This window comes from Canis lupus, chromosome 32 (assembly GCF_011100685.1).
Source record: "Canis lupus familiaris isolate Mischka breed German Shepherd chromosome 32, alternate assembly UU_Cfam_GSD_1.0, whole genome shotgun sequence".
Classification (NCBI taxonomy): domain Eukaryota; kingdom Metazoa; phylum Chordata; class Mammalia; order Carnivora; family Canidae; genus Canis; species Canis lupus.
The window spans coordinates 31,045,322-31,070,289 of NC_049253.1; the positions used below are offsets into that span (position 1 = coordinate 31,045,322).

At 34.8% G+C, this 24,968-nt stretch overlaps 1 protein-coding gene across 1 annotated transcript in view; it reads right to left on the reverse strand.

Annotated features, from left to right (window-relative positions):
* ARHGAP24 (Rho GTPase activating protein 24) overlaps nt 1-24,968 on the reverse strand; it is a 743,240-nt gene that overhangs the window by 630,465 nt on the left and 87,807 nt on the right. The window lies entirely within an intron of this gene.

A 24,968-nucleotide genomic window follows, 5' to 3' on the forward strand; every position in this document is an offset into this window, starting at 1 on the left:
TAAAATCACAAATCAGAGAGAAGTAACAACTGATACCACAAAAATAAGAAGAATTATAAGAGTATACTATGAAAAATTATATGTCAACAAACAGGACAACCTAGAAGAAATGGATAAATTCCTAAAACATACAATTTTCCAAAACTAAACCAGGAATAAATAGAAAATCTGAATAGATCAATTACAAGTAATGAAATTTAATCAGTAATCAAAAACTACCAAAAAATAGAAGTCCAGGAACAGATGGATTCACAAGTAAATTCCACCAGACATTTAAAGACTTAATACCTATTCTCCTCAAACTATTCCAAAAAATAGAAGGAAAGCTTCCAAATATATTCTGAAAGGTCAGCATTATGCTGATACCCAAACTAGACAAAGATACAAAACAAACAAACAAACAAAACTATAGGCCTATATCCCTGATGAACATAGATGCAAAAATCCTCAACAAAATATTAGCCAACTGAACACAACAGTATATTTAAAAGATCTTTCAAGGTGATCATGTGGAATATATTCCTGGGATGCAAGGATGGCTTAATATTTTCAAATTAATCAAAGTCATACAGCACATCAACAAAACAATGAGTAAAAATCATATTATCACCTCAACAGAGGGGGAAAAAAAGCATCTGACAAGATTCAACATCCATTCACAATAAAAACCCTCAACAAAACAAGGTGAGAAAGACCATACCTCAACATAATAAAGGCCACATATAAAAACCCACAGTTAATACTATCAGTGAGAGCTTTCCCCCCTAAGGTTAGGAACAAGACAAGAATGTCCACTCTTGCCACCTAGGAATAAATTAACCAAAGAGGTAAAAGATTTGTACACTGAAAACCTCAAACAGTGATGAAAGAAATTGAAGATGACAAACAAATGGAAAAATATTCCATGCTCATGGAATGGAAGAATTAATATTGTCAAAATGTCCATATTTCCCAAAGCAATCTACAGATTCAGTGCAATTCCTATCAAGTACCAACATCATTTTTCACAAAACTAGAATAAATAATACTAAAATTTTATTGGAACAACAGAAGACTGTGGATAGCCAAATCAGTCCTGAAAAAGAAGAGCACAGCTAAAGCTATCACAATCCCAGATTTCAAGATAAACTACAAAGCTATAGAAATCAAAATAGTAGGTACTGACATAAAAGTGGAGACACAGATGAAATGAACAGAATAGGGACCCCATAAATAAACCCTCATTTATAAGGCCAGTTCATCTATGACAAAGGAGGCAAAAATATACAATGGGGAAAAACAGTCTTTTCTTTTTTTTTCTTTTTTTTTTTTCAGAAAACTTCCATTTATTTATTTATTTATTTATTTATTTATTTTAATTTATTTTTTATTGGTGTTCAATTTACTAACATACTGAATAATCCCCAGTGCCCGTCACCCATTCACTCCCAACCCCCGCCCTCCTCCCCTTCTACCACCCCTAGTTCGTTTCCCAGAGTTAGCAGTCTTTACGTTCTGTCTCCCTTTCTGATATTTCCCACACATTTCTTCTCCCTTCCCTTATATTCCCTTTCACTATTATTTATATTCCCCAAATGAATGAGAACATATAATGTTTGTCCTTCTCCGACTGACTGCATCACTGGCCATCAGGGAAATACAAATCAAAACCACAATGAGATACCACCTCACACCAGTGAGAATGGGGAAAATTAACAAGGCAGGAAACAACACATGTTGGAGAGGATGCGGAGAAAAGGGAACCCTCTTACACTGTTGGTGGGAATGTGAACTGGTGCAGCCACTCTGGAAAACTGTGTGGAGGTTCCTCAAAGAGTTAAAAATATACCTGCCCTACGACCCAGCAATTGCACTGTTGGGGATTTACCCCAAAGATACAAATGCAATGAAACGCCGGGACACCTGCACCCCGATGTTTATAGCAGCAATGGCCACGATAGAAAAAGTCTTTTCAATAAATGGTGCTAGGAATACTGAAGAGCTACATGCAAAAGAATGAAAATGGGCTACTTTCTTACACCATACACAAACTCAAAGGGATTAAAGACCTAAATGTGAGATCTGAAATCAGAAAAATCCTGGAAGAGAACACAGCCAGTAATTTCTTTGACATCATCCATAGCAACATTTTTCTATATATTTTAACTAAGGCAAGAGAAACAAAATAAAAAAATAAACTATTGGAAATACATCAAAATAAAAAGCTTTTGCACAGCAAAGGAAACCATCAACAGAACATAAAGGCAACCCATTGAATAGGAGAAGATATTTGTGAATGACATATCTGATAAGGATTAAAATCCAAAATATTATAAAGAACTCATACAACTCAAGATCAGAAAAAAACAATCTGATTTTTTAATTCTTTTTTTAAGATTTTATTTATTTATTCATGAGAGACACACAGAGAGAGGCAGAGACACAGGCAGAGGCAGAAGCAGTCTCCATGCGGGAAGCCCGATGTGGGACTCGATCCCAGAACTCCAGGATCATGTCCTGAGCCAAAGGCAGACACTCAAATGCTGAGCCACCCAGGTGTCCCAAACAATCTGATTTTTAAAACATGGACAAAAGCCTTGAACAGACAGTTTTCCAAAGAGTATATATGGATTACCAACAGACACATGAAAAGATGTTGAATTGATCATCAGAGAAATGTCCATCAAAATCACAATGAGATATTGCTTCATATATATTTAAGTGGCTAAAATCAAGAAAACAAGAAACAGTAAATGTTGGCAAGGATGTAGAGGAAAAGGAATCTTTGTGCACTGTTGGTAGGAACATAAATTGGTACAGCCACTGCGGGAAATAGCACAGAGTTTCCTCAAAAAATTAAAAATAGAAATAGCGTATGATGCCACAATTCCACCTTTGGGCATTTACCCAGGGAAAATGAAAATGGTAACTTGAAAAGCTATACACACCCTTATGTCTATAGCAGCATTTATAATATCCAAGACATGAAAGTAACCTAAGCGTCCATCAATAGAAAAATGGATAAAGAAAATGTGGTATATATACACTATGGAATATAATACGACCATAAAAAGGGTAAGATCATACCATTTGAAACAATATAGATAGACCTAAGGGGGCATTATGCTAAGTGAAATAAGTCAAACTGAAAAAGAATATATCATATGATTCCACTCATAAATTTGAATCTTAAATAAATAAATAAACAAAAGGCAGAAGCAGAATTATAAACAGATAATAAACTGATGGTTGCCAGAGGGGTCAAGGGTCAGGCAAAATGGGTGAAGGCTGAATAGAAGATACAGGACTCCAGTTATAGAATAAATAAGTCATAGGAATAAAATACAAAGCATAAGGAATATAGTCAGTGATATTGCAATAGCATTGTATGGCGACAGATGGCAGGTACACTGGTGGTCAGCATGGTATAAGGTAAAACTTGTCAAATCACTAAGCTCTACACCTAAAACTAATGTTACATTGTGTGTCAACTCCACCCAGATTTTTTTAAAAAGTGAGTAATAAACAGGAATTCATCTACGACCTCTATACAAAAGCTTCAAAATTGAAGAGAGACATGAAAAATTCATAGAGATGGAGAGTTTAGACAAACCATTCAGTAATTTTTAAATAATTTAAAGTATTTTAAAATAAAAGTATAAATCCCTTTAAAATGAAAATTGAGCTGATGGTGCTCAAAAATACGGAAAAAGAGTTAGGGATGAAAAAGTATCACACACACACACACAAAAATATCACACAAAATAAAATAGCAATTAAAAAGATGATTGATAAGAGAGATAAAGTGATCCGGTGTATAAACAGTGTTCAAATGTACAAACGAAACAAGTAGAATAGAGAAGAAAATTCAAAAGTATCACAGAAGAAAACATTAAAATAAAAATTGAAACTGAATATTGAAATGGCTTACCACATATCAAGAAAAAAAAAATGTAGACAATACCAAAATTAGGATAGGTCCCTGGGAAATTTGATATAAAAATCTGATGCAGGGACACGTGGGTGGCTTAGGGTTGAGCATCTGCCTTTGGCTCAGGGTGTGACCCTGAGGACCAGGATCGAGACCCACATCAGACTCCCCCACATGAGGGAGCTTGCTTCTCCTTCAGCCTCTGTCTCTGCCTCTCTCTCTGTGTGTGTCTCTCTCTCTGTATCTCTCATGAATAAATAAATAAAATCTTTAAAAATTTTTTAATGCCAAATGAGCAACATCATATATTTATATATGATATATTTAGGAAAAGTTTTAAAATTTACAAGGATTAAAAAACAAATCATAAAGGATATTGGAAGAAAGGCAAGGTACACACAAGCCTAAGCAAGAAGAAGAAAATGTGAACTTGCCAATTAATTTCTTCACTTTTATGGTACTATCTAAAGTGGAAACATGTAATTAAGTATCAACAAACAAAAGTATAAATGAGTACCCTTTCTTTTTCTTTAGCTTTAGGGAGATATTTAAAGACCCAATCAATCTCTCTTGTCCTAGAGAAACATTCATCTGAAGCCCTTTGCTTCAGATAATTCAGCAATTCCTTTTTGTTTCAGAGAATTAACTTTGGTTCAGGGTGTCATCCTGGGGTCCCAAGATCGAGTCCCACATCAGCTCCCTGCGTGGAGCCTGCTTCTCCCTCTGCCTCTGTCTCTGCCTCTCTTGTTAAATGTAATTAAAGTTCAATTTAATGCTTAAAAATTGAATGTATAGTGTAATCCATTTATTTTTCTAAAATTATCTCTAAAAATATATCTGCATATATGGATAAAGAGAGGTTTGAAATGATGTTATTAAATTTGGATTTTTTTGGTTGTGACATTTGAGCATTTTTTCTTACTTTACTTTCTTCTTTATACTTTTCTATACAGCTTGAATTTTTAAAGGGAATAATTTTTATGAAAATAACAATTATGTATTAACAAATACATAATAATTTAAATGCTTTCTCTAGGAAAAATAATTTGCATGAAAAAAAATAAAATAATTAAAAATAAATAATTTGCATGTATTTAATGTGTCCAGCATGAGGGTCCCATCATTCTCTGCTGACAGGTATCATGATTGCAGGCAGTAACTAAACTGAGGACTCTATACCAAGAACATCACTCTAAGAATCACATCAGATGAAAGGCAGCACAGGAAATTCAGGTCTATACCTTTACACCTATCAATGCAAGGATTAAAAACATTACCTACATCAGTGCTTTTTATTTTGACCCTTTTTAGTGACTCATACAATACTTTGAGGTACAATGGATCATTTTTGTTCCTTTAACGATTTCTATTCAGAGAATTAAAGCTGTCCTTGACATTTAACCTATACTTACAGCAAAAGAGTTACAACATAAATTAGAAAATCATGAGTTGTATGAGTTGATTTCTGATGAGTGCCACTATCTTATGGTTACAATTATGGTGCATCAAACAGGCATTCTTTTCTTAATCTTTTAGCAATCTTATGGTTGAGAAGCTCACAATTCTAGCTAAGATGGGGGAAGCCTTCTAAATGAGCTCCTGCTTTTCATCCCTATTCTTGTCCCCAAACCCCAACCCCATTTATCCTTTATGTGTATGCCATTCCAGAATAAGCTTTCTAAAAGTCAATCCTGTTTACCTCCATTATTAAAATTCTTTAATAAATACCCATCACCTTTACTATAAGATCAAAACCTACTATGTCATAGAAGGTTCTGATTCCTGCCTCCTTTTATAAATGAGTTTTATAGGGGGTGAATGTCTCCAAGTTTTCTTGAGGAAGGATTTTTTTCTTAAGCAGAGGACTAGAATTTCTCCACCTTTTACTCAATCCAGTCCTGTGGAGGTAGAAATCTGATTAATAAATTTTGGAAGAACAAACTAGAATGTACATGGTAAGCATCATCCTTCCTATAGGTTGTAAGCTGCACACGAAGAGAATGATTTCTGCTCCTCTTCCAAGTCTCTGTCTGCCCTGGTCCTGTGCTTTTTTCATTAGGCCAGGAAATCTCATCTGTCTGGGCTTCAAAATTATTGAGTACATTTGACTACTAAACCTAAAGCCATTTGCTCAATCTAGCTTCTATTGGTAAAAAAATTAAATAAATAAATAAATAAATAAATAAATAAATAAATAAATAAATAAATAAATAATTTTTAAAAGCCTGTATTTCCTCTACTTTTCTTTCTTTTTACTTTTCAACTTTTTCACAATCCTGGTAGGGGAGTAGGGTACTCTTTACCAAATGCCTCCCCAAAGGCCCCAGTGCAAGCTTGCCTTTCACTGAGGACTTAAACTGCCAAATACTATACCGGTGCATTCTCTAACATGGGTTATGTCATATAGTCATCACAGTCTCCACCTCTCCACAGCCTCTGCCATGTGGCTCTTGGCTCCTCAACTCTCCTCACCACCCCACATCCTCAAGCTCCATATTATAGGGAAGGAAAGATTCCCTATTCTGATTTGTAAAATAATAGGATGGAAATTTCAAGAAAACCAAGAGATCGAACTGGTAAAGTGTTTCATATATGCTAACTTTCCTATGGAAAGGTAAAGTTCAAACAATACTTGGTAATTGTATACACTCTCTTGAACTTTCTGCCCACTTAAGGGAAATGGTTCTGTGCCCAGAAGCTGTTTCTAGCTTGATGATTAAGGATTAGATGATAAAAAGGACATTTCTATAGCTAAGCTATCTCTGGGGAATTTTTAATCTAGAGTTCCTGTTTCAAACCAAAAGAGCATGTTGAATCTTTTGTTATTTAACCTGGAGTATGATTTTTGTGCCTTGCTAAAAATGAATTAGATACTCCACCATGATAAAATGCCTCTAGTCCTCGACCTGTATGGAAAGATAACATTCTATGTTTCTTTTGAACTGTTTTTGCAAAGGACCTAATCTCTCCCTAAACAAACTGGAGAAACATATTTATCAAAAAGCAAGGCAGTGGGATTCCTAAAGAATTTCATAAAAGGATTTACTTATTGTGTGTTATCCCTTAATGTACGTTAGGAGACATATTATAGGAAAGGGAAAAGTTATGTCAGTCTACCTTGTTTAAGAATAATTGCCCTCTTCCATTATTATCCTTTATTCCCATAAAATAAATGTCATTGCATCATTACACAGTCAAGGCCTGAAGGTTCAGTTCTTGGTGGGAATTCTCCAATATCTCATATAACACCATATTGCTGTTTTATCTGATTCTTAGTCCTATTTTTTTTTCTATTCTGTTTCTGATATAGAATTGATGACAAAAAATTACTCCTATTAGTTCTTGGAAACAAATGTCATTAAAGTATTTATAGAGCAATCATCATAGATTCAAGTAAGAATAAAGTTAAAGATGTTTTTTGTATATTTCATACTTTTAAGCAATATTGAGTATAAACATAAATGATACAGAAAGGAGGAATAAGAAAACCACATATGCATATCTTAACATGTTAAAATTTTTATTAATAATCTAAAATTTTTAGATAAGTGCCAGAATTTTTAAAATTTGAGTAAAAGCTCCAAATAAAAGGCTTATATTTAACGACCCTATTAAATTGTATCACAGACTTGGAACGTTGTATTCTTATTTCATTAATTTTTAAAAAAATATTAGAGAGGAAATTGATAGGTATAGCAGCCAGCTACGTAAGTTCTAACTTGTAATAAGTGAGACAGACCTCTTGCAAGAAAATACAGCTTCAAAATCAGATCAAGGGACACCTGGGTGGCTCAGCGGTTGACTGTGTGCCTTCTGCTCAGGGCATAATCCCTGAGTCCCAGGATCGAGTCCCACGTCGGGCTCCCTGCATGGAGCCTGCTCCCTCTGCCTGTGTCTCTGCCTCTCGCTCTCTCTCTGTGTCTCTCATGAATAAATAAATAAAATCTTTTAAAAAATTAAATCAACATCCCATTTTAGCTAATTTTTTCCATTGAAAATGAAATTAGTAGTGTCAGCCAGCATGTTGTTATTTCAACTTAATCTGACAGTGCTACTTTCTGAAGGTAGAATGTCTGTCAGTAGCACCAAAATGGAGCCTAACCTATTAGGTTAGCCATTGAGTCAGGAACTGAAGAGATCTTTTATTTCTTCAAGAAGAAACTATATCTCTCTAGTAAGTACAATTTATTAGCTAACAAAATTTATTAGCTAACAAATTAGCTAATTTATTAGCTAACAAAAGTAATCAGATACATCTTTCTTAGCTTTAGTCCAATTCCTGGGAAGTTTAATGTAAAACCAAAACTTAGTGTTTAATTACATGCCCACAACCATTGCTTTTGCAGAAATGAGCTTCTACGCTAGACAGAAACAATACATATGAAACATAACCAAACCCATTACCTAAGTCACCTCAATCAATGGCCAGGACTGCAGCAGCAAGCCACAATGGCAGAACTATCAATCTCTCAATGTGGCTGAATAAGCACCAAATAGACCACATCCCAAGCAAAGCAAATCCATGACATTTAGATCAGCACTACACTCAACGGCTGGGCAAAAACAGTGTTTTGATTATACTAACACTTAACCTATTTGGTATGAACTGTAATTTGTGCTAAAACTATGCATGATACTGTGTTGCAAATAACACATCCATATGGTGAATTTAAATTTCTGAGGCTGGAATGAAAAGTTTGAGGTTTCTTTTCATTCTTGGTATTGATCTAATGTCAACCTCCCTGGGTTTATTTCCTGCCAAAATGCGGCAAAATATTGGACAGGTTAGGAAGATGATGTTTTTCAAACATTGAGCTTCACAGAGAAAAGGTTCTATTAAAAAATCCAAGTAACAGTATTGCTGTTTGTAATGCATCATAATACATTCAGGAAATAATATTCCCTGAAATTAAGGGAAGTCTGTCTGAATTGGATCATAAAAATAGTTTACAAAGCATTCTCTAATAAACCCTTGAATGTTTCTGAGTACATTGTCCATAAACAATACCAAAATTTAAAAAATATTAATTTACTCTTACAAGTAATGACTTGTCTTCATAGGCAGTGAATTTATGTTCAGCTTTTTACTCTCATAGGTATGGAAAGAAAAGAACTCAGTTGTCCTGTTCTCATTCTTTAAAAAAAAAAAAAAAGACTTTAGTTTTTTATGAGAGAGAGAGAGAAAGAGCATGAGCAGGAGGGGATGGGTAGAGGCAGAGAGCAAGAAGCAGACTCTCTGCTGAGAAGGGAGCCCAACACAGGGCTCAATCCCAGGACCCCAGAATCATGACCTGAACCAAAGACAGACACTTAACCAAGGCACCCTGTCCTGTTTTTACTTTTGATTCTTTCTGCTTTCATTTTCAAGTTTGAAGAAGAACATCTTCTGCTTAAATGTTAGAGACACATATTTGTATTTCATGACATGCTATTGCAACATTCTAATTCACCCATTTATTTACTCAAAAAACAATTTTTGTTACTGGGCACCTGCTCTTTGCCAGGCAATGCCCTGTTATCTGTAAGGTGTGTTCAAAATGCTTTAGAAACTACAGAATAATCAGATGGGGCAACCAAAACTTCACTGGCAATATGTACGCTTGTACTTTTTTACACATTTCTTTACTTATTGAGTTGAGAAGCACAAATTTCCAGGAAGGGCCAGAAATGCATTTGCACAATGTTGTTAATCAAATACTTCCTTTTTGTGCTTACAGAACTGAACACTTACCTTGGCGATTAAGAAGCCTAAGTGGTAGCCTCTGTAATTCGATTCCAAGGCCCATTCCACATTAAGAATAATACCTTTCTCTCATATGGATAAACAGCTAATTAAACAGCCGGCCTACAAGACATGTCGTATCAAGTACACAAGTACTGTCAACTATAAGCACAATGGCGGAAGGCTTTTGCCTCTAGAAAACAAATCACAGCCAGTATAAGATTATTATAAACTCTATTGGATTGGTTCAACACATTCCCATGTGTCAGCTACTCTTCCAGGGATCATGTATACAACTTTGACCAAAACAAAGGTCTCTGTCCTCATGGAGCCCCAATAATTCCAATAATTGATAGCACAAAAGTAAATTAGAAAGTTGACAGCTGTGTATGAATGTGTAATCTTTCCTTACAACTTATATTAAAAGAATTTTCTCTTGATAGGCAAATACCTTTAGTTTCTATTTGTTTATTCACTTATTCGTTCTACAAAAATTCACCAAATTAAGATCCAGGCACTATGCTGGGATTTACAGTTGAAACATAAACATAGATATAAATTCTAAGAAATTTTTATCCTTTCTAGGTTACCTTGAATTTCCAAATTCAACTGGAGTAATGAAAATCTGATTTGATATTCTATTTCTGGAGTAATTAGGCCTGTCAACCAGTAACAAACTTCTTGGAGGTCCCAAAATATTATTGCCCATTTTTTTCAAAAATCACCTTGAATTTTTTGGAACCACCAAGATGGTAACCAACAATAGTGAATTCCAGGGCAAAAGGCCCCCCATGGGTTTATTTCATAGTGTTCTGGTGGAAATGAAAGACCTACATCTATAAAACAAAACAACAGCAATAAAAACTCTGTTTTTGATATTGCATAATGAAATAAGATATTTTCAAGCTGGAAATTTGGCCCCTCTGACTCTTTGGTGTTGCTCAAGAATGGGCCTTGGACAGAGCCAAATTTTGATTACTGTTTTCCAGCCTTTAGCAATCACTTATTAATCAATTTTTTGAAGCTCTATTCCTTGGGTCTGGCTATTAGGGAAGAATATGTTGATTGAAATTACTGGGCAAGCAATGTAAGAAATGATCTGCTCTATGTGGAATACAGAAGAAAAAAACAGCAGGTGTCAATGTGTATGTGACAGGCTGTTTTCTAAATAAAACATAAAATACTTTTATGGCCATCGCCAAGAGGAGAGAAGTAGCTGATGAAAATCATTTGTTCCAACACAAGGGCCTGGGGAATAATATTCTTTAGATGAAAAACATTGCTGACTTTCTTCCCATTAGCAATGGGAAAATCTTGCTGTAAAGAATACAGCATCAAGAGTCCTGATATGATAAAACACATTTCCAGCTAACGGTTAGAAGTCTAGTAAGGAGGCAAAATACACCAACTTCAAAAATAAATTTTAATTCAGTCTCAATACCTTTTTATTATAGCATTTTATTTCCTGAAATTTTTTTTAAACTTTTATTTATTTATGATAGTCACACAGAGAGGGAGAGAGAGAGAGAGAGAGAGAGAGAGGCGGAGACATAGGCAGAGGGAGAAGCAGGCTCCATGCACCGGGAGCCCGATATGGGATTCGATCCGGGGTCTCCAGGATCGCGCCCTGGGCCAAAGGCAGGCGCTAAACCGCTGCGCCACCCAGGGATCCCCTGAAATTTAATTCAATAAAGAAACTCTTTATTCACAGAGAAATAATAAAGAAATCTTACATATAGTCACAAATACTGCATTTTCTGATAAAATATATTATTAATAAAATCTGTTTTATTTGTTTCAAAGGATACTTCTTCCTGAGTTGATATTCATGCAAAGTGTGACTGTACATTGGATTGATCCAATCCAATGCCTTCATCGTAAAAGCAAGGAAACAGATAACTGGAAAGGCTAAATATTTTCTCAAAGTCACAAAATGAATTTCTACAACTGAAACTAGAAGGTAAGTCTACAGAACATGAATCCATAGTTTTTACTACTGAAAATAATAAGCTCAAAAGAGGTTTTTTATTTAGTGTTGCTTTGTGCCTATAGCCAGCAGGTGATGGCAACTAATTATAATTTTTACATATTCTAATTTGTACATCATTAACATTAAATTACATTGTAGATATGAACGGTAATTCCAGATATACAAAATAAAATGAATACCAACTCATTAAATCTTCATCCCTACTGTTTTAAATATAATTGCCTACACACCTATGAAAATATGGAATATATCATTTTAACACAAAACAAAAATGTGAGGATCCTGATAATTAATAGTAAGAATGGGATCAGTTACCTACTGTTTATAATTCAGAGACACGAATCTTAGAGGCTTGCATGATGGAATGTAGTCAATATAAATAGTTATAAGCTGTAATCAAGGTTAGAGGAGAAAAATCAATATAACAGTTTCCAAAATTAGGGAAACTAATATTAGTCTTATAACTAAGTCACTTCTATAGCCCAGAAATAAATTATTAGTGAAGTACACAAAACATTTTCAGGGATAAAACTGTGCAGAATGCAATAATAGAACAGAATTTCCTCTGAAGTAGTAGCAACTAATAAAAAATGAAAAGAACAAACTGTAGCTTGAGCAAGTTTGTATGGCACTCAAATCCATTCTCTTTGTTCATAAAAACGTGCTCCCCATGCTTGAGGGTAAATTATTTAGGGAGTTCTTGGTCTATTTGGGGAGACAAATATGTTTGAAATAACAACTAATATTTCCCACTTTTCCAGTATCTCTTACTCTCCCCTCATTTGTGTAATAATTTGATCTCGCAGCATGCAAGGTCAAGAAAAAACAAATTACTATAGAAAAAAATAAATATTTTAAGTTTCAAAAGCCTAACTTCTGAGGGAATTCAGGGCAAAGAAGAAACTAGATGAATTAGACCTAAATTTCCTGCCTCTGTGACAGAATAAAAATGTCTCAGAACTGGAAGAAGAGAAATTAATTAAACAGGAAAGGAGGAAGTACTTATAAGAGAAGATACATTGGTAGAGCCTAAGATAGTGTAACCAGGACTCAAGGGATCTTACTGCAAGAAGAATGAGTACTCAGAGGCCATCTTGCTTCCAGTGCAGTTCCAATTTATGTCATCTTATTCTGTAATATATGTGGTATCCTCAAAGGGCAGCTGCATCCCATTGTGATGGTTTTGAACTTCACAATTCTAAAGAGTTACTATTCACATAGATACTGACATGAATGGCACCCTCTGGAGTCATGCCACCATATAAAACAACTCTAAGAAGCTTTGTGGAGCCAAGGTAGCCCTTGAAGACTGCCCAGTCCCTATCCATGGTACACGGCTTATGTTGAGAAGTCATGTTATCTATCCTTCCTGCTAGTGTCTGGTGAGCTTCTTTGATGGCTGTCAGCACTTCACGCACTGACCATCAAATAGGCTAGCAGTGCCCTAAATATTTGGTCCACCATCCAACCTCCTCTCCATTCAGTATACGAGGAAACATACAAGTTACAAAATTCTGTAATACCATTCCAGAAAGAAGAACAAAGGCTTGAAATGCCTGTGTTGGTGATGAAGGATCAGGGAGATTTTTAAGAACTGTCATCTAAGTTGAGTTTTGAACCTTGGCGAAGTTTTGCAGCTTGCTGATAGTTTACTACAATAACAGTAACAATAACAATAACAATTATTATGTCTTTTTAAGTGCCAAGCATTGTTCTAAATTCTTTGGAAAATAAGAGTATAGGATAACGAAATATCATTTAAAATAAAAATATGCATATTGATTAAAAATGAAGTCTTTGGGACCAGGTTGCCTGTATCTCAGCATCCACTTTGTAATAGTTCTGAAATCCTGGGCAAATCTCTTATCTTCTATGTGCTTCAGTTTTCTCATCTGTAAAATGTAGCAGCATAAAAAAGATGCAAATCAAACTTCTAGTGATGAAAACTACTATTCTGAGGTGAAAAATACACTAGGTTGGAATAAACAATGAATTGGACATTATATAAGAAAAGAATACTGAACTTGAAGACATAGCACTAGAAACTACCAAAAATGAATCAGAAAGAAAAAAAATACCAAAAACAAATGAACAGAGCATCAGTGAGCTATGAGACAGCCTATGAAGTATATAAACTAATTGCAAGCAGAATCTTCAAAGAAGGGTGGGGACAGAAGCTATAAATGAACCAATGACTTAAAAATGTACAAATTTGATAAACATAAGCCCAGAGATCCAAGAATCTCTATTAACCCCAAACACAAGAAACAAACAAAAATATTTTTGAGGCACATCAAAATCACTGAAAATAGTGACAAAGACAAAAATTTTAAAAGCAGAGAAAGAAAGCACCCAACATGTACAAAGGAACAAAAATGAGAATGACTATAGGTTTCTCATTAGAAATAATGCAAGTTAGAAGACCGTGGAATGGTGTCTTTAAAGTACTGTTAAATTGAAATGAAAATATCTTTAAAATTGAAGGGGTGGTGCACCTGGGTGGTTTACCGGTTGAGCATCTGCCTTAGGCTTGGATCCTGATCCTGGGGTCCTGGGATCGAGTCCCACATCGGGCTCCCTGCGGGGAGCCTGCTTCTCCCTCTGCCTATGTCTCTGACTCTCTCTGTGTGTCTCATGAATAAATAAATAAAATCTTTTTAAAAAACTGAAGGGGTAATAAATGTTTCTTCCTTAGGTCAGAAACAGGCAAGCATGACCACTGTCGCTAGTGCTATTGAACTAGTATTGTATTAGAAGTATTTATATTAGAAGTGTTAAGCTGAAGAGAAAAAAAAAAGAAGTGCTAGGCTATGTGATAAGGTGAGAAAAACAAAATCTGAGGACTTAGATTTGGGAGTTTTTTTTTTTTAATTTTTATTTATTTATGATAGTCACACAGAGAGAGAGAGAGAGAGAGAGAGAGAGAGAGAGAGAGGCAGAGACACAGGCAGAGGGAGAAGCAGGCTCCATGCAGGGAGCCCGACGTGGGATTCGATCCCGGGTCTCCAGGATCGCGCCCTGGGCCAAAGGCAGGTGCCAAACCGCTGCGCCACCCAGGGATCCCAGATTTGGGAGTTTCAAAAATTGTACAAAGCCACAGTAATCAAGATAGGGTAATAATGGGAACAAAACAATGAACTCTTCTCGTTACTTCACCCACCCTTAAAAATTAACTCAAAAGGTGCTATAGACTTAAATGTAAAACCTAAATTTAAAAAATTCTAGAAGAAAATATAGGAGATAATACCTGTGACCTTGAATTAAGCAAAGAGTTCTAAGATACAATACTTACAGCACAATCCACAATAATTTTTTTAAAAAAATTGATAAATTAGACCTCATCAAAATTAAAATGTCTGCTCTTTGAAAGATACTATAAAGAGAATGAGAACATAACCACTGACTGAGAAATTATTTGCACATAGAATATACTTGCTAATCACATATCAGATAAAGGACTTGTATCTAGAATATATAAAGACTTCTCAAAGCCCAATACAAAAACAACTTGAATTAATTAATTAATTAAAGCAATAGTTTGAACAGACATGTCACCAAGGAAGAGATACAAATGGCAAATAAGCATATAAAAGGATAGTCAATGTCATGTCATTGGAAAAATTAAAATTAAAAATACAATGAGATACCATGACACACCTATTAAAATTATTAAAACTAAAACACTGAACATATCAGGAGTTGTCAAGATGTGCAACTAGAACTCTCATATACTGCTGGTAGGAATGTAAAATGCTACCATTGCTTAGAATAACAGTTGGCAGCCTCTTAAAAAACTAAATACATACCTATCATTTGACTAATCCATCCTACGGGGGGATCCCTGGGTGGCTCAGGTGGTTTAGTGCCTGCCTCTGGCCCAGGGCATGATGCTGGAGACCCAGGATCGAGTCCCACATCAGGCTGCTGCACGGAGCCTGCTTCTCCCTCTGCCTGTGTCTCTGCCTCTCTCTCTCTCTCTGTGTCTGTCATGATAAATAAATAAAATCTTTAAAAAAAATCCATCCTACTCCTTGTATTTACCCAAGAAAATGAAAGATGTCAGTACGAAGACTTGAAAATAATTGTTCATAGAAAATTTATTTGTAGGAGCTAAAAACTAGAAGAACCCAAACAACTGTAAATAAGTTAATGACCAAATTGTAGTACATTTATACAATGGACTACTTACACAGCAGGAAAAAGTATGAACTGGGACGCCTGGGTGGCTCAGTGGTTAAGCATCTGCCTTCGGCTCAGGGTATGATCCTAGAGTGCCAGGATCAAGTCTCACGTCAGGCTCCCTGCATGGAGCCTGCTTCTCCCTCTGCCTATGTCTCTCCTCTGTGTGTGTGTGTGTATGTGTGTGTGTGGATGTGTGATGAATAAATAAAATGTTTAAGAAAAAAAAGGTATGAACCACTGATACATGTGGCAACAGGGATGAACTCTGAAATAATCCTGCTGAGTTAAAGCCACATGAAAAAAATATATACACTGTATGCTCCATTTCTGTATAATTTTTGAAAATGCCAACCAGTTTATAGTGCCAGAAAACAAATTAGCAATCGGGTTTAGACCAGGAAAGACAAAAGGGAGGAAAAACCAAGGGGCTTTAAAGAGACTTCTAGGGATGACAGATGTGCTCATTATCTTGATTGTAGTGATGGTCTCACTGTTTATGTCAAACTTATCAAATTGTGCATTTTAAATATGTGGAACTTATTGTGTGTCAATTATACCTCAGTACAGCAGGTTTCAAAAAGTAAGAATATATAGCACCACCAAGATGACCCAGAAAGGCACAGTAGAGACAGATTTCTGCTTCTCGGGAAACACAATATTTTTTTTCCATTCGTAAACTAGAGGCCCTCAACCATTCTACATACATGGCAACTATGTAAGGAGACACACAAATACACACGATTTTCTTCTTGAACCCCCTAGTTGCCAGTAGGTAATATAATGCTGGGATAAGCATACTGAGCCTTCTTTAAATACAAAGACTTATTCTTTTTTCTCATGTTAGCTCACTGAAAATTCAATACAGGCTACGGGATCTGACCTGTCATTCATTCTGCTGCTATTATGGGAATTCTCAGGCCACTGAGGCTACAGAGGGCAAAGATGCCAACCATTTACATATCATATCAAGCATGTGATGACAGAATTGCCGGGCAACTTTAATTTTTCATCCCACATGTACTCCAAAGGTGCAGTTAGAAAAGGAAAGTGCCTTTAATGTGTTCTGTGGGAAATATACATGATGGAACATTCCAGAAATTCCCTAATTTAGAATAAATACATAATCTGGACAGAGAGTCAGAAAAATTATAGTGGTGTTGCCTCTGGGGAACAGAAATGAGAATAAAAGAAAGATTCACATTTGGGTGAACCTTTACATGCCTGGAAGTTGATGCCATGTGTGCAAAATACATTTTCAAGAGAAAAATAAACAATAAAAAATTTTAAATGAAGCATAGCTCTGCCACTGGGATTGCTGTCCCTGGGTCAATCCCAAAGAATGGGTCTGGTACTAGCATTTCCCTCTTCAGATCAATATAGTTCTTTTTTTTTTTTTCATCTTAATTTAAGTTTTTATTATTTTTTTTAAATTTACTGCTGCTTCTACGAATTTTTTTTTTGACATGTTAAATTGGTGTACCACTTGCAAGGATACTTGGGGGATGGTAGCTGATAATCCTCTAATTACAAATGGGGGTGAGATATAAATTATTAATATTCAGTGTGATTCCTCACCCCCAGGCTATAGAAGCTGTGGAAACAAAGGTTAATCCAATAGATTGTTTTTTCATCTATAACTTAAGGGCTGTCTTTATCCTTGTGTGTAGTTGTAGCTAATTTACATTCATTTGGCATCTTTTGAAAATGTTCATTACATACTGCATTAATGTTAACTGCTTTCCATAGAGAAAGAAAATTTGTTATCCATCCTCAGACATGTCACTGAAAGATATTTTTCACTATCACTTAGTAACTTTGCATTCTATTAGAAAAGCTTCCAAAATGTTAGCAGGCATCCATCATCAGATCAAATACCTTTTACTTTCAGTTTTTCATATGTACAACTGAAGAATAGAATAAATGGTCTTTGTTCTATTATCTTCCGATAAACTCTACTAGAGAAAAAACTGCTAATACTTAAGAAAACCTAATTAAAGATTTTACACATGTTCAAGCACCCACAGGAAAAGCAACATCTGTCCTTAATCATTTTTTTAAAGAGGAAAGAAAGAAAAAAGAAATTAAAAGAACATAGAAGAAGTATGTATAATTATTCTTTACAAATCTGTATAAACCCAGGTTATACTTAATAATGATATAATCTCCTATACAATATCTGTAAGTGCTTTTTAACAATAATATATTTTTAACAATAATGTATGCTTCTCTTTACTGTATCATCAGAGGAACCTTAGTATAAAAATTAAATGGGTCAACGGCTGAAGTTCTAAGAGCAATTATTGTGCCAAATCTATCACCAATTATTCTCAGACATTTCTGGCTTTAAAACCAGACTTCATCACTGACTAACTCTGTATATTTGAACAAGAAACATCACATCTATATCACTAGCACCTATGAGCTCACTTTTCTCATCTATAAAATAGGACAGTAACCCATGCATTATATAGACTTACTAAAAGGTTTAAATTAGATGATATATGTAAAATGCTTGGTATATGGTAGGTATTCAACTCATGTTCTTATTTTAAGATTAATTAAACTTGAAGTGATATAAACCTCTTAGAATTAAATACTTCTTCTTATCTGTTAAATATACATCATTTTCTTGACAAGAGAATAGTCTTCTCAATTACATAGGTGTTTATTCTTAAGTGATATTATTATCTGTAATTATTATTCTTATAATGATAACAGAACTAACTTCACACAGTTATGAGAATTTCATGAAGACACGTATGTGAACTTTTTTACATATCAAAAGGTTACCAAATATATTTTATGAAACTAAATATTACATAATATGAATTCTCATAACCCTGAAAAATCATAGGGGGATACAAGTTTATTTTTCTTTCTAAATTATGAGCTTAATGATGAAGAAGTGGATTTAATCAAATAATCTCTAGAATTTAGTACTGTGTCTAGCCCATAATAAATATTCAATTGCAAAGAATGTTTAATTGATTATAAATAAGAAATACTTTTTTTGAGGAATACTTTAAGTGAGATGATTTTCAATACATTTTATGTCATAGAAATATTCTTAAGGGGTATTTATTTAGACTAAGGATCAGCTCATGTTCTTGCCTTACCCTTCAGAATTATGAGCAGCAGACCCAACTCAGCCAGTATTTTAAAAAGTAAAAGAAAGAAATAAAAAAAGAAAGAAAAACTTCTGCTATTGGTTCAATCTTAACAAATGTATTTGGCTTAATGGGTCATTACTAGATCACACATATATGTTTCTATAGATTTGCATTCCATAACTTGGGTCTTACACATTCTATTATTGGAAACATGATTTCAGAACATCAACCTCATAAATATATATATTAATATATATTATTTATTATTATTTATATATTATATATAATATATTATTTATATATATAAATACATATATTTCTGAGAAGCAGTTCCATATCAACTACATAATATGATTGTGTATGTTTAAAAACAATCTTTAAGTTATGTTATCACTTAGATATTATAAAACTTCTAAGACCCAGAAAACCACTCACAATCATTTGAACACACTGAGACACTAAAGGAATAATTTCAGAGAATCAGGCTGAAAAGCGGCATGCTGGCCACCCAGAGATCTTAGCATCTTGGTGAAAAAAAGACCCAAAAACCTAACCAAAATACCTTTGTTATAATGATATTCTCCAACCAACTCTACTAAAACATATCCCATAATCAAAAACATACCTTATGAATATTCTACACACACAAAAAGGCATAGATATTCACCAACCTTAAACAATTGTAATTATACCACTTTTGATCCAACAAATTTTTACTAAGTACTTATTAGGTACCAAGCTTTGGAGATCCTAGGTTAGAAAGACGTACCACTGTCCCCCAAAGAATCCACTTCTACTGGCTAAAGCTGTAAGACATGTAAACAGGTCATTGTGGTAGCAAGTGATCTATGCTTTGATGAGGCAGATAGTAGACTGGATAAGAAGGGCACCTGCTCTGTGCATAGGCTTGAGGAAGTCTTTCTCTTTTAAGTTTTTTATTTCAGTTCCAGTAGAGTTAACATACAGTGTTGTATTAGTTTCAGATACACAATATGATGGTTCAACAATTCTATATGTTACTCAGTGCTCATCATGATGAGTGTACTCTTCATCCCCATCACCTATTTCACCCAGCCCCCCATGCACCTCCCCTCTGGTGACTATCAGCTTGTCTCTATAGTTAAGAGTCTTTTTCTTGGTTTCTCTCTCTTTCTCTCTTTTCCCCTTTGTTCCTTTGTTTTGTTTCTGAAATTCCACATATGAGTGAAATCATATGATATTTGTCTTTCTCTGTCTGACTTATTTCACTTAGCATTGTACTCTCTAGCTCCACCTCACACCTGTCAGATGGGCTAAAATCAAAAACACAAGACACAAGTATAAAGTGAGAATGTGGAGAAAAAGGAACCCTAGTGCACTGCTGGTGGGAATGCCAACTCGTGCAGCCACTCTGGAAAACAGTATGAAGGTGCCTCAAAAAGTTAAAAATAGAACTACCTTGTGATCCAGGAATTGCACTACTGGGTATTTACCCCTAAAACACAATTCAAAGGGATATATGCACCCCTATGTTTATTGCAGCATTATTTACAATAAGCATGAGGAAGACCTTAGGGACAAAATAATGTCTCAATTGTGTCTTAAAGGATACGAAGAAAGAGTCATCTAGGCAGACACCCCTAGATCCCCATCTGAATAAAGATCTGGGCACTGGATGAAATGCTAAAAAGCTATTTGAAAATCTGCCTTGTTGATATTAGTAAGGATGCCTTAAAATGAAGCACAATTTCTATGGACTCTGACAGGCTATTCCCTTACCAACTTAAAAGTGTAAATATGAGCTGCTATAATATTGAGTGAAAATGTCACCACATACAATTCAATCTTCATTAATCCAAAATTGTCAGGTAGCATATTTCCAGAAGCTGTATCAGCAACCACCAACAACCAATATAGGCAAGCAAATTAGAAGATTTACTTCATGAAGAGAAAGCTTGGCATGTGTTAACTAAGGAAAGAGTATGCATCCAAATGAACTCATTAACAAGAGCCTAGCAGCTGCCAGATTACTGCTAAGAAATGAAGAGCCTATTGAAATGTAAGCCACAAGAATGCTCCCCCAAAATATTTTAAAACACATCAGTTGGCATTGCTTCATTTAAAAGAATAATACTTCCCTCAATATAGGAACTTCCCATATTAAAACAGAGGTCCAGTCTTATAATTACTGCTTTTTACATTCACTAGGTTGAGCTTTATATATTGTATGTACTAGATGTATTTTAGAGTCAGAGCACCAACCTTGTAAGTGACCAAATTGATCCAAGTGTTTTAACATCCCATAGGCATAGATGCCATGTTTATTAGATAAAGCATCATGTCCTTAGGATAAAATCTGAGGTTTTCCCACATCTCTAATAAATAATCATTGACACTTACTATTGAATTTCAATCTAAAATGATAGATAAATAGATAGATAGATAGATAGATAGATAGATAGATAGATAGATATGCAGTGCTCCCAATTATCAATGAATATTGGAAGATTCTCCTTTACCTAAAAATCATACTCTTTAAAGTGGTCATTTCCTTTTAGACAACCAGATCAATAAACAGATCCTAAAGTCGCCTCGTTATATTTTATAATGTAATATAATTTTAATTATATTCTGAACACTTTTTGCCATAAAATTTGTATGTTTTTCTTCAATCTAAGAGTATTCATTATTTGCTACCATGCAGGAAAATAAATTTAACCACAAAATCCAATATTGCTTTAAGTTTATCATCCCAATATGCTTTCATATTAATTGTTTGAGGTATCATAAAAATAATTTATGTTCACATTGCCCTGCACTGAAGAATATATTATAAACAAAAAATTTCATGGAAAGGTTAGGCATATTGTGAAAAATTAGCCTTTAAGCTAAATTATGTCTGCAAGCTTAAGAGATATATGTTCATCATAGCTTGACATTTTACAGAGCTCAGAACTCACTATCCAAAGATCTCTATAAGTCATGTTTTTGGCCTCTATTATGCCTAGGAACAAAACTTTTAATGACATATTCCTTATGTTAAAAAGAAAGATGTGTTTCTGATTGTGATAGAACCAGGTAAAATATTTCCATTCATGTAATTTATGAGCATTCACTTTGCTGCCTATATCTTCAAATGAATGTATCAAGCTTCCAGATATATATATGCTGCAACAAGACCACAATTTCTCTTTTCTTTGCACCCTGCAGTGCAATGGTGTGCAATTAGCAAATGATCTATAATCATTAAGGGTTTGTTAGCTAAATTTTTCTAATTTAAAAGTAAGCCTATAATCAGTCTCATGAGGTGTCAAATGCTAGGCAGGAATATAATGCACTCAAGAAAGAGTTATCCAGAAGTTACTCTCGTCACCCTTCCAGAACTTCATCTTAATACCTGTATCTCTATTAAATATATAATGGAATAGGGACATTTATGGATTTACCTCTCTGACACAAGGCTATTGGAGGGTTACCGTGAAGGTTCACAGGACCCTGATTTGCAATTTTCCTACAGTACAAATTTAATTTCTCTGAAACTGTTGCAGATGTTCTGAGAGCTGAGCTCTGAATTACAGCTGTTTTATTTTAAGCTAATCATCCTTGAATTACTTTCTTTGGAAGTATTGTGATTTGAGAATTTCAGACAAACCTTAGGATCCATCCCTCATATGTATCTCCGGCCTCATTTCTTGTCACCCTTATATTTCATAAGGGGCACTTTGAAAGGTTAGTTTCCCACTAGGTTTAACCAGGTACCTATCTTCTGTGTTCCATTGTTCCATGAGCATATTTGCTATTTGCCAAAGATTTCGGGGACAAGAAAACCCAGATCCTCAAAGTTCACATCTTTTCCCTCTAGATCTTGAGTATTTTTTTAAAGTAGGTTCCACACCCAGCATGAAACCCAACATGGGGCTTGAACTCACAACCTTGACTGAGAACAAGACCTGAACTGAGATCAAGAGTCAGACACTTAACCAACTGAGCCACCCAGGCACCCCTTCAGCTCTTTTTACTATTTATTCTCTTCAAGATCCTCTACCTAAAACTTCATGATCCTAGTAGTTTCGATAACACCAGAAGAAACCTTCTCTTCCAGAAAAATTGAGTAGCAGGGGATGGATTTGGATTTTAAATTTAAATTTAAATTTCTACAAACTTTAAATGGAAAAATATGTGAAATGACAATTCTCAACCTATGAACGTCAGACTATATCTGTTTCATTTAACAGGTGATTTTTAAGAGACGGGAAACACAGTGAGCCCTATGATTGCCTCAGCTTAGTGCCTAGAGACTAGTCCTACAGGTCATGATGATTCAGGCAGGGTGAACATATGCCTGATGATTCATAAGAGATGATACTGGGAATTCAAGGAAGCCAAGGCAACTAGAGTTCAGAGAGAACAGAGCTGCAAAAACAGAGAACCAAGAGCTGAGGAGCATCTTCCTCATGTCTTTGGCTAAATACTGATCAGAGCATAAGTGTGAGGAATCTACCCAAGGCCAAGGAAAGAAACATCCAAAATGATTAAGGGAGCGGGGGGAATGTCAGAGTTCACACAGAGCCACGAAGAGTTCCTGGTCACACGAGACAGAACTGAGAACCTCATAAGTCACAGGGCCTTGATTATAGTATTTAGAAGAGTTTTGCCTTAATGCTGAGCGGGGCGGGGGTGGGGGGGGGGTGGGAGGGAATTGCTCCAGAACACATGTTGGTCTCATTCTACCTGACAGTTTAAGAGTAAGGCTCAAAAGGAACCAACGGTTTCCAAGTAACTTAACTGTGCCCCAGTAATTTCAGGAATACAAAAATATCCAACGAGAGCAAGGTAAAATTCATAATGCAAGCATCCAATAAAAAATTAGCAAGCATGTAAAGAAACAATTTCACCCATACATAGAAAAAAGTTGATCAGTTGGAATTGACCTAGAAATTATACAAATGATAGAATTAGCAAAGACAATAAAACAGTTTTAACTGCATTCCATATGCTCAAGAAGTTAGAAGAACTTAGCATGTTAATTGGAGACATGGAAGATATAAAAATATACTCAAATCAAACTTCTAGAGATGAAAACTACCATGCTTGCAAAGTATAGAAATCACTTTAATGTAAAGACACATATATATTAAAAATAAAAGGGCCAATAACTTCAGAAGAAATTAACACATTTTTCATTTTTGCAAAATTATTTTGCCCTGGGACACCTGGGTGACTCAGTCAGTTAAGCATCTGACTTCAGCTCAGGTCATAATCTCAGGGTCCTGGAATCGAGTCCCGTATCAGGCTCTGTGCTTAGCAGAGAGCCTGCTTGTCCCTTTGCCTCTCCCCCAAGTAGGGCTCTCCCCTCTCTCTGTCTTTCTCTCTCTCTCTCTCTCTCTCTCAGATAAATAAAATTGTTAAAAAATTTTTTCGCCCTGCCTGGCCAAAAAATAATTTTGTAAAAAGCATGTATCTCTTCAAAATTTCACCAAATTGTATGTTTTTGCTTTACTATGTCTCATTGATTTTCAAGATTTCAAAAACAAGAAAACAATACAGGCAAATTCATCACCTCTAATCCTAGTTTTCTTTTCTTTGTGATAGATTAGCAAATTAGGCATCTGTTTGCATCCTATGAAAATTTTCTACAAGAGAATTCAATGGAACTAAGAAACCTATTATCTATTCAGAAGTATATACCTAGTGCAACATTTTGGCAGATGCTTTGCAAACTGAATAGACACAAGCAAGTCAATTTCCCTTTATTATCCATAAACATTGTATAAAACTAGGCATTTCAGTGTTTACCTATCTTGATTTATCATTTTTATGCAAATTATACTTATTTGCATAATTCTAAACTACTCAATTACAAATTAAGTAAGCAAAATATTATAAAGAAAAACATAATTAATAATCTTTCCAACAAAAGTATTCAAGCTTATAACAAAGATGTTGTAAGAAAGGAATACTCTATTTTGTCAAATAATGATTTACAAAGATTTAGGATTACAGATAGACATAGTACTATAATTTAGAAGAATAAACATAATTACATACAATTTCTAGACTACTTTAAAATTTGTT